At 47.7% G+C, this 16,270-nt stretch overlaps 1 long non-coding RNA gene across 1 annotated transcript in view; it reads left to right on the top strand.

Annotated features, from left to right (window-relative positions):
- The window catches only part of LOC107509065, a 116,744-nt gene that overhangs the window by 85,176 nt on the left and 15,298 nt on the right, over positions 1–16,270 (top strand). Inside the window, exon 3 of the long non-coding RNA XR_001596444.2 lies at positions 10,813–10,927. This is a non-coding gene — a long non-coding RNA (uncharacterized LOC107509065). The remainder of the gene's footprint in view (positions 1–10,812; positions 10,928–16,270) is intronic.

The raw sequence follows: 16,270 nt of genomic DNA on the forward strand, positions 1-16,270 counted from the left end.
CTTCCCGAGGGCCTCTAGCCACACCAGCCCCCACAGCCCCCAAAATGACCAACTAAGGGCAAGACCAGGAAGAAGCTCTGATTAACTAACAGGAATTTATTTTTCCGACTTAATTAAAAAGCCAAAGGGCATTATGTGACTTAAACCCCATTATACTGCGGGAAGAAAAGTATAAACCATCTGTTTTACCCATTTTCAAATAAAATAAAAATATCATTTTTTTTCCTCCCAAAGCAGCTTTTCAGCAAGACACAGAAAATTAATCAGATTAAGATTATACAGTACATGAAGTAATTACTGGGATCATACAATACTGGAGTTTAAAGAAATACCGTGATAAATTGACATTAAATGTGATATCAGTTACTTCCAATATTACTTTTTTCCTCCTTAAAAAATGAGAAAACACAATTGCATGTATTTATGGGTGACATAGTTCTTTATTAAACATTGTTGGGGCGACATCGATTAGTAAAATCAAACAAGTTTCCAGTTTACAATTCAACAGCATGTCACATAGAGAGCGCATTGTGTTTACCACCCACAGTTAGATTTCCTTCCGTCACCAAGTATTTGACCCCTTTGACCCCTGTGTCCTGCTGCTCCCCCCCCCGCCCCGCCTTCCCTCTGGTGACCACTAATCCACTGCCCACGTCCATGAGTCTGTTTGTCGTGCTTGTTTGTTGCTTTCAGTTTTATATACAGATGACACATGTCAAACTAAAATGTAAAAAGAGAAAAGGAAAAATTATTTCCCCAAAATAATTTAAAACAAAGAAGAGTTGTAAGAATAGTACAGTGAATTCCCGTGTATTCTCAACCCAGAGTAATCACTTTATCATTTCTCTGCCTCTCCTTCAGACACACAATACACGCAGGCGCGTTATATACACCCACATTTTCCTAAACTATTTGAGAGTTCGCTAATCTTTAAGTATTTCAGTTTATATTTCCTGAAAACAGACCAAGTGCAGTTATCCAATTCAGGAGATTTAGCATCCATATAATATTATTATGTCGATACAATTGTATGAGTATTGTGCGGACTGTATCCATTTGGTATCAAAATCCGTATTCAAAGTTTGCCATTTGTCTCAATCCCCTCGAAAGCAATTCCTTTTTCCCTTGACCGAGGAGCCAATCCAGTGGTGCTCATTGCGTTTGGTGGTTATGTCTCTGACCCTCTATAATCTAAAACAAACAGTTCCTCAGCCTTTTTGTCTTTCATGACATTGACATCTTTTTAAATTTTATTTTATTACTAGTGTCAAGTGCACAGCTCATCGGTTAGACGTTTATGTAGTTTATAAAACGACCCCCTTGGCTGCGCGCTCCCCCCCGGCCCATCCCCCTCGCCATTACCTGACTGCATCCCATCCCTGCGACCATCTATCAGCTACCAATTTGTACTCCCTTAACCCTTCACCCCTTTCTTCCAGCCCCCAAATGCCCTCCCCTCTGGCCGTCACCAGATTGTGAGTCTGTTTTAGATAGTTTGTTTTTTTTGTTCCTAAGATTTCACATACACGTGAAATCGTATGGCATCTTTCTCTCTCTCTCCGTCTGACTTATTTCGCTCAGCATAACAACCTCTAGGTCCATTCATGTTGTTGCAAATGGTAAGATTTCATTTTTTTAATAGTCGAGTAATATTCCATTGTATATATGAGCCATAACTTCTTTTTCCAATTGTCTGTTGATAGGCATTTAGGTGGCCTCCATATCTTGGCTATTGTAAATTGTGCTGCCATGAACACAGGGGTGCACAGATCTTTATGAGCTGTTATTTTGGTTTTCTTTGGACAAATACCCAGAAGTGCAATTGCTGGGTCAAAAGGTATTTCCATTTTTAATTTTTTGGGAAACCTCAAGACTGTTTGCCATAGTGGCTGTCCCAATTTGCAATTCCACCAACAGCGTATAAAGGTTCCCTTTGCTCCACATCCTCACCAACGTTGCTCTTTGATGTTTTGATGATAGCCATTCTGACAGGTATCTCTTTGTGGTTTTAATTTGCATTTCTCCGATAATTAGCGACATTGAGCATCTTTTCATATGTCTGTTGGCCATAGGTATTTCCTCTTTGGAGAAATATCTGTTCAGGTCGTCTGCGCATTTTTTAATTGGATTGTTTTTGTTGTCGAGTTGTACGAGCGCTTTATATTTTGGATATGAACCTCTTATCAGATGTATCATAAGTGAATGTCTTCTCCCATTCGGTTGGTTGTCTTTTCCTTTTGTTGATGGTTTTCTTTGTTGCGCAAAAACTTTTTAGTTTGATGTAGTCCCGTTTATTTTTTCTTTCGTTTCCCTTACTTGAGGAGATATGTCCGAAAATAAATTACTAGTAGCAATATCAGAGTGCGACCTAGGTTTTTCTTCTAGAAGTTTTATAGTTTGGGGCCTTACATTAAAGTCTTTAATCCATTTTGAGTCTATTCTTGTATATGGTGTACAAAGGTGGTCCAGGGTTTTTGTTTTGTTTTGTTTAGTATATATCTGTCCAATTTTCCCAGCACCATTTATTGAAGAGACTGTCTTTACCACATTGTATATTCTTGCCTCCTTCGTCATATATTAAGTGAGCTTATAGGCATGGATTTCTGGGCTCTCTGTTCTGTTCCATTGATCAGTGTTTGTTTGTGTGCCAGTATCATGCTATTTTGATTACTGTAGCCTTGTAGCGCAGTTTGATAGCAAGTAGTGTGATACCTCCAACTTCGTCCTTCTTTCTCAAGGTTGCCATATAAATTTTATGATTATTTGTTCTAGCCCTCTGAAAATTGCCATTGGTATTTTGATAGAGATTTCATTGAATCTATAGAATGCTTTGGGTAGTGTGGTCATTTTAATGATGCTACCCATGAGCATGGTATATGCTTCCATTTATTTGCATCTTATTCAATTTCATTTTTCAATGACTTATAATTTTCTGAGGTCTTTTACCTTCTCGGTTAATTTGATTCCCCAGGTATTTTATTGTTTTTGATTCAATAGTAAATGAGATTATTAATTTTTCTTTCCAAAAGTTCATCAGTGATACAAAAAATTGCCACTAACTTCTGAATATTTTGTATCCTGCCACTTTACTGAATTCATTGATCAGTTCTAACAGTTTTTAGTGCAATTTTTAGGGTTCTCTATTTATGGTATCATGTCATCTGCAAAGGAAGAGTTTTACTTCCTCCTTTCCAATTCGGATGCCTTTTATTTCTTTTCCTTGTCTTATTGCTTGCCTAATACAGTGTTGAAGAGGAGTGGTGAAAGTGGGCACCCTTGTCTTGTTCTTGATTTTAAGGAAAATGCTGTTAGCCTTGCCCCATTAAGTATGATGTTAGCTGTAGGTTTGTCATACGTGGCCTCGATTATGCTGAGGAATGTTCCCTTCATTCCCACTTTGCTGAGAGTTTTTATCCTAAATGGATGCTTGATTTTGTCTAATGCTTTTTCTGTATCTATAGATATAATCATATGGCTTTTTATCTTTTGATGTGTTAATGTGGTGTGTCACATTAATTGATTTGTGATATCGACTTTTTTAAGAGAATAGATAATGTCCCTCATTTTGGGTTTTTCTGATGTTTCCTGATGATTAGATAAAGACACAATTTTTGGTCATTAATTACAGTATCTTTTAGGTCACCTAAGTCCCTAAGAAGATTATTCAGCAGAAGATGGTTAGCAAATGTCAGGTGTGGCCTAGGTGCCATGCACCAAGGGCTCTGGCCTCAGCTTTCTGGTCTCTCACCACTCAGAAGGCATTTTCTTAATGAAGTGTCCAGGGACTCATTCCAAAATAGGAAAGCAACCATTTCAGCCTGAAATCCATTTTTTACCTCCCTGGTATATCTGTGTTAGAGACATAAAAGCTCGTGAAAGAATCGGCCACGTACCTTAACAAAAATATTTAGGCCATCTGAATAATAATTAGGTTAAGAAATGTTTCTGTGGGAAATGTCTGCATGTGTATGTCAGTTTCTGTTTACATGTGGTTGGATGTGGAAGAAGGAATAGTCAAAGAACTCTTGCTTGTCCTTGGAGCTGGAGGGACCCACATGTAAGTCTCTTCCAGGGCCTCAGGTCTTCCGCTGGCGAGGGCCAGTTTCACCCACTCCTACAGGCACGTGCCCATCGTGAATTCTGAAGTGTCACACGGTTCTGATGTTTCCTGATGATTAGATGAAGACACAATTTTCGGTCATTGATTAAGGACCTCTCCATGCGAGCTCCTTGCTTAGTGCCCAACTTCTCCTTTCTACAGCTGTTTCCTTCTCCTCGACCTGTTACTCTGCCGTGATTTGCAGTCTTAAAAATGCAGACTGGAAACATCATAGCAATAGTCTCTAGGCTACAATGCCACGGTCTTGGGGCTTTTAACCGTAATACTTAGCGCATCCTTCTGATATATAGGTCTTAGCCCTAATTCTGAGCTTAGGTTCTCACCTTCTCTCCTTCAGCTTCCATGGGACTCTCCAAAATTGCTTCCTCATTCCCCTGCTCTGTGAAAAGCCCTGGATATTGCAAAGATCCAGGGGCAAGGGGGCAGCTCTATAGAACAAAGATATTTTTCCTTATTCATTCATCCCCAAGCACGTACTGAGCATCTGCTATGTGCCAGGTACCCTTCTTGCAGCCTGAGATACAGAGGTGATCAGACTAGGTTCCCACCTCACAGAGCTTATGTATAGTGGCAAGTCATGTAATACACTAATAAAGCCAGAATAATGTAGTTCCAGGTGGTAACAAGCGCTATGATGAGGATCAAACAGGCTAACACAGAAGACAGTGAGGAACGGTTAGAACCTCACCTGGCTCCTGTCTCAGTGGGTTCTGCCCTGGCGCTTCTCTGCCGGAGCTGCCGCCTGTCCCATCCTTTCCCTTGGGCTGGATCGAGGATGAGCAGGGGAGATGATGCCAGCAGGGCCCCAGGAGCTCCTTACTGATGATGTTTAGGAGATGGTATGTCGTTTGAGGTTTCTTGGAGACAAAGCAGGCTTGTGCGCGTCGTACACACAGACCCTGGGGGTCAAGGAACTGGAGAAGAGCCCACCTGGTGATCCGAGAAATCACTTCCCGAAGAAAGACTGTTCAAGGGGAAGCTAATAGGGCATTATCATTTGTTTAACCTGATTTTTATATGAAAAACAATCAGAACTGCGTACAACTAATTTAGAATAGACACCGTCCTGCTTATGCTTTGTAGACATGATGGGACTGTACTGTGGTGGTAATTCAAATGATTTTCTGTAATTCTTAGCAAGCAATTACCATTCTTTTCACATTTGCCCCTAAATGTGGGCTATATGCCAGTATCTCTTGTAGTATTTATCTTTCAATTCAAATTATGATTTAAAAACAGGGTAGGTGTTCCTTTTTTTAACATCTTTTCCAAAAGTCTTGGGGCTCTTAAGGTGTGAATTTGTGGGGGGCACAAAGGCGGCCTGGGTCGGGCACGAGCGGAAGGGGCGCCGTCTCTGTTCGGGGCTTGATGCGCAGCCCTCATGACGGAGTCTTCTGCTCTGGCGTCAGCCAGAGATGGTTGTGTTTTGTGGTTATGAACAGTGTTACATCGTGTGTTACATAAAAGCTCACACACATCCTCCAATAGATGTATATGCTTTTACCAAAATTTGACTTAAGGCACTTAGAAGGTGAGGAAGCCAGTTGGGTCTGATGCCTTTGGTGGGGCAGAACCACAGCCACCAGCCCACGAGCTGTCACTGAGGTGGTGGCCTGTCCATCACCGAAGTGGGTCTCCCTAGTCCCTCCCCCACGTGAATGTCAGGATTACCGTGGCCTTCACCTGTGTGGGCAGCCCCAGCCAGACACCCCCAGGCTTACAGTTGGAGGGGTTGGGAGAGCCCCTCCAGGGGAGTCCCTGCAAGATGACTGTGACACCGGCGCCTTCCCCGGGGCAGAACACGAAGCACCTCTCTTTCCCTCTCCCTCCGCTCTCAACTCATTCCAAAAGTCCTGGAAACCGCAAAGGCCCAATCGCAGGGCTGAGACAAACAGCTCTTTTATAGTTCCAGGCAAGGTAAGCGACAACAGAGGCCTCCCCAGAGAGGCGAAGGCCCATATAACCCTCACCAAGTTCAACAAAGCAAGGCCAGCCGATTCAACTTCCTGCCTCAGGGGCGCGTGGCGCTTCAAAGCTTAGACGTAGAAAGTTTACCAAGAAGCAGAACTCTTGAATGGCCCCGCGCACAGATATTGTCACAGTGAATCGGAACACAAGACGTGACAGGCTCTCTCTACCCGCCCACGCTCAGCACCCGTCTGCGACAGCAGAGGGTTCCTAAGCATGGCAAGCGCAGAACTGGCAGCGAGCGCCCCAGGGTCCCCGCTGACCTGTCACGGCTGCTTCCTGGCCCTCCACTCTGCTCCCAAGGGGCCTCTGCCATTTCTCCTCCTCCTGCACCCCTTTTCTTACACTTAGCCGGCGACAGCTTAGAAAGTGCGGCCCAGCCTCCTCCTGCTCCAGAGACAGACTGAAACAAAACAAACAAAAAAAGGTAAAATAAGCAACCTTCCCTCTGTGAGCGCCTTTAATCACTCTGATCCAGTGCAGAAGTGACTTAAACGATAAAAGTGTAAACTTGAGGATCCAAAGGGGGGCGGGGTGGAATTGTAGCAGCCAGCACTGGCTGGCCGCGGTTACCCGCACGACTGTCAGGATTCCGCAGGGAGAGTCATCGTCCCTCGCTAATTATGTGCATCCATTAGCGCGGCATCCATTCTTGGCCGGAGCGTTTGGTGCCAGTCTCCAGAGTGGCACACAGCTCGCGTGGCCTGCAGTTTGATGGCCACCACGCATGCCCTGAGGGAGATGCCACCCAAGACCACCACGCGAAAGGCAGCGCTCGTCGGGCTTCGTGGTTTGGGTTTTTCCCTTTCGTTTCAGATGCTGCTGTAGAGACCCAGAATACGTATTGTAATTTTATAGACACCGCTAACAAAAGCTTCACTCACGGAGGAAAATTAAACGTTACGGTTTCATGAATGCTGGTGGCGGGGTGGGGGGTGGCAAGCTGCAGAGGGTTGGGAAGGAGAGGGGAAGTGTCATTTCCTCGAGGAAAGAGAAATATACGGGGCGAGCCATAAACATAGCTTCATTCCCAAGCCAGCAATTCTTACCCTTAATATGTTTTGTCAGGCAAGTCTTCAATACAGATTAAAATGAAATGCCAAGTAATTTCCACCTCTCGGCCGCTCATGTCTGTGAACAATGGAGATTGTTTTGATGAATGTCAGTTAATAGCACTTGCAAGCTTGTAGATTTAGTCCTAGCAGCAAAAAAACTAAGGAATGGCGGGGGGGGGGGGGGGGGAGGCGGCTATCTGTGTGTGGATAGAAGCCTGATCCATAATCCCTTTCTGACCGATTCGGTTCCTAATAACCCAGATTGAAAGCGAACCGAAAACAAAATCAGGATGGCAAGATACGATGACCCTTTCTTGTTAATGAGGCCTAAGGCATAAAAAAAACCATCATTTCCAAGAGCTGAGTCCCCTGGGAGGAAGATTTCTTTTGCATTTAGGATGCTTTGTCAGACAGATTCCATTTCCAGCGCGGAAAAGGAGGGGCAGCTGCATTGCTGGGGACCAGGCCTCGGGTTTCGCTGCGATGTTGGCAGCAAGTCTCACCAGTGGCATTCTGTCCCCCTTCCCACACACTTCCGTCCTGACAGAAAGCAGACACTGCGGACCCCGCAGGCTGAGCCGCGTGATCTCACCAGGGACGTATCACTGCCTTTGTGGCTTTGCATTCCACACCCCCAGTGTAGGGTAATTTCGAATAGGAGTATGGGAACTCAAGCACTGGCAGAATTCTGTCACCCAAAGGATTTAGATCTTCACCTTCTCGTGACCGGCACGGGCAGTGTACTCATTCACTCATCTTATTCTTAAGCTTGGTTGGAGGATTTGGTTTTGACTTACTCTCTTATTATTTGAACTAGGAGATTTTACTAGAAGTCGCTGACTAATTTTACGGTTGTGTAGATAACAGTAATACTTCTGTCCATCAGTCACTACGAAGGAAGTCTCCATGTTTAAATTCTAGTAAGTTAAAGTCATCTTCTCTTCGAAGTAGCAAGGATCCGGCCATTAACTTGACTTTGGTGCTTATGTGTTTCTCGTTTGTTTTTCGAATCACTGGTTACCAAATTTTGTAGGGTCCGACTCAGTTTTCTTAGATGTTGAATCAAAGAAATTCTTTCAGGAATGCTTGGGATGTGAAAAAATTCTCTTCCTGTGACTAGAATGAGAGGTTCAAGGGCAGGAAGAATTAAAACTGAGGTATGTCGAGCTCAACTATTCCCGTTATTAGTTAATAATAGCATGTGTGCCCATGCTCATCTGGTTTGATCCTCCCCACACTGACCCTCTGAGGGGTCACCATCCCCATTTTACCATAAGGAGACTGAGCTCACACGACTTTCCCAAGACCCTGCACAGCCAAGAATCAAGCTTCCGGGTCTGTCTGACCCCAGGTCCCAGCTCTCTTACCAAAGCCTTATCTTTAGAAATGTTATCCCTAACTCAGGCACTGAGCTTAGTTGCTTAAAAAATAGTTGGCCAATACTTGTACACTGGTGTTGAATTATTTTAAAATTTTTAACGTTGCGCACTTTGGGTCAATAATCAGTCTCAGAGCATCCAACATCAGTGATGCCCGAGAGCTGAGTCTGTTTGGCGGAGGATTGCTTTGAGTTCAGGAATCAGACACTTCCTTGTGTACATTTCAGGAGCATCCTAAGGGTTGAGATTCTTAGATAGCTAAGAGTTCCATTTTGCAGCCAACCCCAGGCTTTTCAAAACTGAAATTTAAGGAGGCGATTCTAAAGCAGGAATAAAATGGAACGGCGTATGTTGGTTGCCCTTCTGCAATCAGCGAGTTTGAAAAGCCGTGGAGAGTAGGCAGCCTGCCAACCTTTGAGAAAAGGAGGGGCAGTCTTCCTGAGGATGCCTGGGGGCCTGGAGGACTGCGGCCAGAGCCCAGTCATGGCCTTCGAGACTGGCCCAGAAGCCCACTTTCTCTCCTCACCTCCCTACCCCCTCCCTCCACGACTTTCGTCACCGCATCGTCTGGGAAATGCAAAACCAACCTGTCTGCCTGGTCATCGCTCCCGCCGGGAGCACGTGGGATGTCGAGGGAAGCACATGGGTGAAGCTGAGTCTCCGTTTCCTTGCCCTGAAGATGGGGGCAGTGGTACCCACCTCCGGGGGTCCCTGTGAGGCTCGGACAGGAGGTGTGAGGAGCCCCTGGACCAGCCGGCAGAGTCAGGCTTGGTGAAAAAGGTGGTTACCCCAACAGAGGCGTTCCAGAAGCCGCCAGCTTGTCCAGGCATCTCTGTCCTCCTCAGCCGACCCGAGCTGAGGCTTTAATGACAATTGCAGACCCTCTGGCATGTGGGAGTTCAGTGCTGGGCAGGCGAACGCCGAGCCCTGCCTGTGAGTGACGGGAGAGGCAGCTCCGAAAGGCAGCACGGTCGGGCTCCCGGGCATCGCCGCAGGCTCAGCCCACTGGGACCCTTTCATGATCAGAAGGATCCTTCAGTTTCAAAATCAAAGTAAGATCTCTGGCAAAACACCGAGAAGAGAGCCGAGCATCTCTGTCAGCAAATTTCGCTCCCCCTGGAATTCTTTCCGTGTGTGGAAACACTGATGGGAACTAGGGGAGCAAAGATTTGGGACCCAGGAGGCCCTGCCTCAGCCTAGACCCCTCCCCGGGGGCGGACAGGGTGGTGCCCAGGGCACGGGAATGGGGAGAGGCCAGGAGAGGGGCATTGCTCCAAAAGGATTGTAACATTGTGCCAGTTTGTATTAGCGAAAACCTGAGGAATGCATCTAGGAAGGGATTCTAAGGGTATCGGACTAAGAAGGATGAAATCGATTCTGAATCTAATGTGTTAACTCAGACAGCCGGAAGTGGCTCTAAGGGACCGCTTTGTGGTCGGCTGAAAGTTGGACTCGGGCTCTGCGTTCAGCGAGCGCCTGGAATTAGACCGGCACAAGGGAAGGAAGGAAGGAATCCAGGGAGGCCGGGACGTTTGAGTGGGCTTGTCACACGCACGCTGCCCCACCCTGTCCCCAGAGCAGGCTCGGAGGCGCGCTCTGCTAAGACCCCGAGACATGCGTTAAGTGAGGGTACACCAGCTGCCATGCAGAGCTCTGTGGTGGCTGACATCCATGTGCTGGGGGGGATGTTGCCCTTGAAACGGGCTGATTTCAATGGGGACGATGGGGGTCACTGCATGGCAAAGCGGGCACAGTTACCTAATGGGCATCAAAATGTTTTGCTGTCCGGCTCACCTGCCAGCGCGAGCTGCATGACGTCTGCTTTGTCCACCGTTCTCCTGTGCTTTCACTAGGCACGCAACACCGGGTACCCTGCATCCTTCTCCTTTGATTCTTCTCTGTTTTCCTTCTTAACCTTCGATGTCGAAGAAAACCGCTTCCCAGAACGTGACAGACAGGTTCTGCCTACGTGTCCTTTGTGAATGTAACGCACTGAGGCCAGAGGTGTTTTTCAGGGTGCCCACACTCCTCCAGGGCTCCCTGAGACAGAGCTGGCTACAGGGATCCCCAAGGGCGGCATTCGGCTCCTTTCTGTGCTATTAGGGGGAACCTGCTGGTGGGCCATCAGTGATGACAGGGAAGATTTATTAAGCCTAAGGATTGGATTCTTTCTTTGTATTCCTGCTGATGGCCAAGGAGGATAACTGTTACTGTCCCCATTTTACAGATGAGGAAACTGTTGGCTCATCATTGGCAGTCTGTCTCACGGACCTTTCATCTTTCCACACAGGAACCCAGGTGTCTCTGTGGCTGTCCCCTCAGACTTTCTTCACACAGAGCTTCCCGCCAGCTCACTCTGCCCGGTGAGTACTCGGTGGTCAGACGCGCAGGACCAACCACGAAAGGTAAGCAGTGTCTTATAGTTAAATGTGCTTTGCGGGACGTAGGGGGATATTTTGCAAATGGCAGAGACTTACATGGACTCATCATCGTGTTCAGTGATAATGACCCAGTTCCGTGTGACACAGCTGAGCTCGGGGTTGATGAGTAGGCCGGAGCCGCACAGGGGCGAGCGGCAGTCTCTCTCACCTGACTCCGGGGTTCCCCTCGAAGAAGCAAGGTCATGATCTCATGTACTTCCATAAGCTGCCCACGGTGCTGTTAACAGGGGGTTCAAACCGAAAAAGGCAATAGGAGCGGTGGTGGGAACCGCCTGTCGGCTCTCTGAGTGCCGCTGTGTGGAGCCCCACTCCGAGTCCCCCCGGTGCGCAGCCCGCTCACCGGAAGCTCCCGCCGGCTCAGTCCTCGTAAACGACGTGGGCGAGCGGGCTCGTCCTTCACCACCACCTCACTTTGCCAGTCTGAACCCATGATAGGGGTAAAGAAAATAAAAAGCGTTAACTACGAAACAAGGTCTGAGATATTAAAGACGTTTATAAGATGCGAATGGCCCCTACCAATCTGTGACTTTCATAAACGTTAAACAGCCGCCCCCAGAAGAGTTTGCTTTAAAGCCCACTGCCTCAGTTTTCCTTACCTGCAAAATGGGGACAAAACCATGGCCCAGTCCCCATCTCCTCATGTCCCATCTGAGTGCCTGTCGAGGACCAGGAGCATGGAGATCAGGTGTATCTTCAGCTGAGAAGACCAGCCTTGCCAAGGGTCTCCCCATTTCTTCAGCTTCCCGTGAAAGTGCTCCCTTCTCCTTAACTCCAGGTCCGAAGCTGTTGCCTCTGGTAGGGGACAAAGGAGTAACACCAGGTAGGTCACGGCCTTGGTACTTTGTCTAAAGAGTACTATGTCATCATTACACCTTTTTTTTTTTTTTTTTGCTAAGGGAATGGAAAGGGTGTGAGGGGAAGAGGGAGGGAGCGGAGCTCCCAGCCCCTAAAACAGGGACCTCTTCATTTTCTTGCCACATATGCTTGAGACCCATAAAAGCATGTCACTGGAAGCATTGCGTCGAACAGGAGCTAAGAGGCACTTAAGGATGCTGTGATAATGTTAGCTGTGCCCTGCCACGTTGTCTTGAAAAAGTACGTAAGTGCAAGAGAACCCAGCAGTGAGCCCTGACTGGCAGAACGCCCCACCTGCATGCCCGCCCGCCCACCCCCACCCACAGATTTTCAGCCTAGAGTTGAGGTTGGTAATCAGGTGGCCCTTCTTTGGGCCAGAACAGGCCCCCTGAAATTCAGCTGAGTTCCAAAGGTTGCCTTTGCCAAGTCTGGAGTTAGAGTGACCATTTTCTGGGACTTGCTAGTAGAATGAAGAATGAGGCCGGACATTCTGTTTGTGTCGGGAATGGGGACGGCGAGGCTCAGCAGTGCCACAGATCAGGTAGCGTTTTCTGCGCCGTACGATGGAGCTCTGAGTTGGCTGCAGCTCCTGGGCAAGGCTCGTGATGTGTGATGTTGAGGCCCCGGGGTGTTAGTCCCGTTGTCGCAGTCAGGAAACTGAGGTACAGAGCGAGCGGGGGGTGTGGACAGCATCACGAGGTCGGATCAGGCGCTGTTCCTGGGCGCGGAGCTCGTTCTTGTATCCATGCCGACCCCCGCCTTCCCGCAGCACCCACGTGCACTCGGGGAGGGTGTCCTTGGTCTTTTCTATGCCGTGGGTCCCGGCTCACCGTACTGTCTCTTTTAAGTTTTCCAAGGAAGCTGCATGGACCCTGGATTCCATTCTGCCTTGGTCCATCTCAGCTTTCTGTTCCTCCACTCATGACCCCCTCCCCCAGGAATGTGAGCACACACACACCCCATGTGCAGGAAAGCTGCCTCTTGTCCCCAGGACCCAGCGGAATTTACTGGCTCTCCTGCGGGGGCTAACGGAGGTGGCTTCTTGGGCTGCTCCAACAATGACATTCTGTAAGAGTCATGTCAGTGATAGCTGATGGGGAGAGGACCATCCACAAGGTAACAGCCCCCAGAAGCTGGTTCATAATCGCAGAAGAATTTGGACTTATGATTTGTCTCTCAACTTTGCTAGTGATCTCTCCGAATCTCGGCCAGGCAATCTAAAAGGCCGTGAACATGAGCCTGCAGCAAGCCATTGAGGGTGTGCAAGCGCAGGTGTGAGTGTGTGCCGCGCCAGTTCGCGGCTGTGTAAGAGGCATAGCGATGCGTCCGTTCGCACCAGCCTGGTCCTCGTCACTTTGTCCTGAGGACTTGCGGGTGTCGGTGTCGTAGAAGTAACTCATCCTGTTCTGAAGCGGAACCTCCCCTTTCTAACATGTTAAGGAACCTCCCCTTTCTAACATGTTAAAACACTTCAAAAGGTTTCTTCCTCCAAGACTACCTTCGTTGCTATATGTTTTATAATTTCCTGGGAGAAATCCTGGAGGGAGCAGAGTGCACACCTGTCCTGACAGAGGCCTTAGAACCTCGCAGGAGGAATCCCCCGGGACTCCGTGGCCAGGAATTGTGGGAGGGAGCAGGGCTTTCAAAAGAGAAAAAGTAAGTCTCTGCGGAGAACAGAAACTGCCCAGCCGGGCCTCTGCTGTTGCTTTCAAACAACTTCTTTTCTTCCCTGAGGAAAACTGCTCGGTGGAGCTTCCCCAGTGTACGTTTTGTCTGACAAGAAAGCACTTTACCCTCTGGCAACAGAAACGCCAAGGACCAAAGCCAGGCTGAACGCAGAGCAGCTCACCTGTCCCCGAGGGGTTGCGGAGCGCCAGGCCCACCCAACGCCACCTCCGTCCGTGCCGGGAGCGGGCTGGTGCAGCAGGTCTGCCCCCAGGTCCGGGGCGGGCGGAGGAACAGGAGAGGTCAGTCGGCTCCAGCCAGCGGGCGATGGGGCTTTGCGTTTGAGAGGAAAATGGAGATGGGCCTGTCTTACAGGCGTTTGTCACACACGGGGTGAGGCAGTAATCCTCCTATTGTCAATGTGGGTTAATCCCCTACCCCCCCCCACCCCCACCACCTTGTCAGTATGTCTTCTGGGACACAGGGGAGGGAGGGGCGTTTTTAAAAGACATCCTTTCCAGAGAGAAACGCAGATGTGCCTCTTCGTACAGCGGGCACAACCTCAAAATGAAGCGCGTCCCACTTAGTCTTCAAGGAATCACGCAAACTTGCTTTTTAACAGGGTCCTGGATCTCTTAAAGAAGTCACTCCTTAGGGAGTTTTTGTACAAATGGAGGCTTCCATGTATTGGGTTTCTTTAAAGCAAGGTTTTCTTACATTTGCATTCTTACATTCTCGTTCTTAAAATAGTAATAGAATTCTTTAGGAAAGGCGTCGAGCCGGCAACCCTTCTGGAGACTCAGAGTGCCTCAGTCTTCGCCGCCCGTCATGGATACATGTGGGACTGTCACTTTCCTGGCATCACCCCCTTCCACACAGCCCCGCCCCCCACAAGCCCGGGAACTGAAATGACCGCAGTCAAAGAAAATTCAAGAACCTTCAAGCATTTTCAAATTCAGTGAAGGATTAGAAAAGCAGAGCAAAGTCAAAAGCAGGTCTCTTTCAATTGTATGAAATTGTCAGATCCTTTGGAGCAGAGAAACCTAAGCACTTCTGTCCCTCTGACAGGACACGAGTGCTGAGCATATTCCTAGAAACACCAAAGAGACCGGATTTAGCCAACTTTGATGTGACGGAAAAAGAACAGAGGGGAGGAAAAAAAAAAAAAAAAACCCCACAACTAACGCACCAAACTGACACTGTAGAAAAGAAGAAACCATAAACTCCCTTCATGATGCTAAAGTAGCATTCATGACAAGTTAAATTTCTTTTTCTGACAGTGAACCAACCACTAAAAAAAGCTCCCTGCAGCACATGGCAGGGAGAAGGCTTCTCCAACCTCGGCGCTGATCACCCTGCTCCCACCCCTCCCCCTCAGAACTGCACTCAGATCCAGCAATCCACTGCGAGGAGGAGCTTCACGCACCAGCCTGGGATGTGGGATCGATCCTGCCGGAGGAAATGCAGTGGGAAAGCTAATGCTGCCTTTTATCCAGAAAGCAAAGTTCAGAGATGTTTGCATTCTGCTAAGTAAGCATGGCTCTCTCAAGACCAACCTAGATGGACTGCCCCTCTCAGCAGGAATTCTCACCAAGGCAACACGCAGATGTGCCCCGTTGGACTTGCCTGAATCACGAAGGCCTGAGTGAGAACTGCTGATTCTGCAAATAGCTTGATTCTGTCATGTTTTAATTAGCATGAAGTATTGCAAACACGTTCTATTCAAGAGATTGGCAAATGAAAACTGGATTAAGATCTGTGCAATAGACTTGGGATATATAAGGTAATCACTGTAGCATGCTGGATGCTGAAATTTCCTAATTTTTGTAGAAAAAGAGCCTTTTTAAAACTATATTACCCTCTACCCACCTCCTCAAAAAAAAAAAAAAAAAAAAACAAACCCTAACTACGGGATTCATCAAAAAAGAAAAAGGAAACATTGTATTTGGAATAGCTATAACTTGGAACAAATAAATAATGAACGGAGTTGGTACTTTGGGATGTCCACCCTTGACCTGAATGCCCAGTAGAGGAAATGGCATCACATCAAAGGTGTATTGTGTAGCCTAGTGGCCTGGAGAGCCAGCAGCAATGCAGGCACTGTCTAGCTGTGACTTGGGGCAAGCTATCGGTAAAACATTATTGTCTCACCTCAACTAGAATTCAATGACATAGTGACTGAAGTGTAAAGCCTGATAACTAGGACATAGTAAGTTCTTAGCTAATGACATGATTTTATTAGAAGATTTGAACTTCCAGCCAAGATGGTGGAGTAGGTAAATGCTGTGCTCACCTCCTCCCATGACCACATCAAAATTACAACTAAATTATACAACCATCACCCTGCGAACAACTTGAAGACAAGCTGAACAGAAGTCCTGTAACTAAGGATATAAAGAAGAAGCCATGTAGAGACTAGTAGGAAGGGCAGAGATGCAGACCAGGCAGGTCCCACACCCACAGTGTGGCAGTGAAGAAACAAGAGGGATATCTCAGCTATGGAGGTTCCTTCTGAGGAGCAAGAGGTCCCAGCCTTACACCAGGCTTCCCAGTCCGAGGTCCCGGTGCTGGGAAGAGGAGTTTCCATAACATCCAGCTGTGAAATCCAGGAGGGACTGCATTTGAAGGTGATGGAGGGCCGCTGCAGACCTAGCATCCCCTGGAGTGGCCTGCACACAGACTCACTCACAGACTCGTACTTTGGCTCTAGCACAGGGGTGGCAGCTTGAAAAACACCAGGGACATGCAGGAAGGAACTAAGTTAACTAGCTTCACGTCAAGGGCTTG

This window comes from Rousettus aegyptiacus, unplaced genomic scaffold (genome assembly GCF_014176215.1).
Source record: "Rousettus aegyptiacus isolate mRouAeg1 unplaced genomic scaffold, mRouAeg1.p scaffold_m13_p_4, whole genome shotgun sequence".
Lineage (NCBI taxonomy): Eukaryota > Metazoa > Chordata > Mammalia > Chiroptera > Pteropodidae > Rousettus > Rousettus aegyptiacus.